The sequence below is a fragment of the Brassica napus genome, chromosome A6 (genome assembly GCF_020379485.1).
Source record: "Brassica napus cultivar Da-Ae chromosome A6, Da-Ae, whole genome shotgun sequence".
NCBI classification, from domain to species: Eukaryota; Viridiplantae; Streptophyta; class Magnoliopsida; order Brassicales; family Brassicaceae; genus Brassica; species Brassica napus.
The window spans coordinates 11,051,516-11,052,471 of NC_063439.1; positions in this window are offsets into that span (position 1 = coordinate 11,051,516).

Consider the following 956-nt stretch of genomic DNA (forward strand, 5'->3'; position numbering starts at 1 on the left):
GCCGCAGCAGTGTCGGCTCTGCCTTTGTTGCAGAAGCTCTAGCGGTTAAGGCTTGCCTCAAGGCAGCACGGTCTTTGGATTTGAGTAAACTGATCATCTGGTCAGATTCCAAATCTCTTGTCATGGCCATTTCAAACAAGGAGAAGATCACCGAAACTCAGAGAGTGTTATTTGATATCTCTCAACTTTGTAGTACCTTTATTTCTCTTTTTTTCTTTCTTTCATGTATCAAGGTTAAACAACGTGGAAGCAGATGCTTTAGCTAAGACTACTCTACTTAAGCTACCTGTTTGAAGTTTGAAATTTATTAATGAAAGGTTTGTTCAAAAAAAACGAAATATTTGAAAATAAAATGTATGTAATAATATTAGTTTAAATTGCCCCCTGGTCCTAAACCATGCTCAGATCAAATATATATGAACTTTGTCACTGGTATAGTTCCTAACAAACTATACTTTTTTATTCGGCTGTATTTTTTTGTTTTTTTTGTTTCAAACTTTTTTGGCGTCCTTTTTTTCTTTATATGCCTATATATCTATATTCTCTTGTTATATACAATATTCTTGATGTCTGACGAGAGGACAATTCTGAGAAACTTGTTTGCCTTAAATAATGTGAACATAAATCCAACCAGTTGCTTGGTAGTTCGTTCAATAACTGACAAAGAAAACCCTAAATAGAAAGAAAAAAACATTATAGACGAGAGAACTCAAAGGCCAGAATGATCATCACTTTAAAATACAATAACACGGTGATTAAATTAAAACTGAGAAGACAATTTATAGAAAAAAAAAGAATTCTGTGATTCATTGCACTACATAAGCAAACTTCGGATGAGTGCAGCTTGAGCTGAATCAGTTGATTCCAAAAGTTGAGATAATCTTTCACTAAGATCATCCACTTCTTTGTTCAAGTTTCTTATGTAAGTACATGTCTCTTGTAATACCTTCGATGCT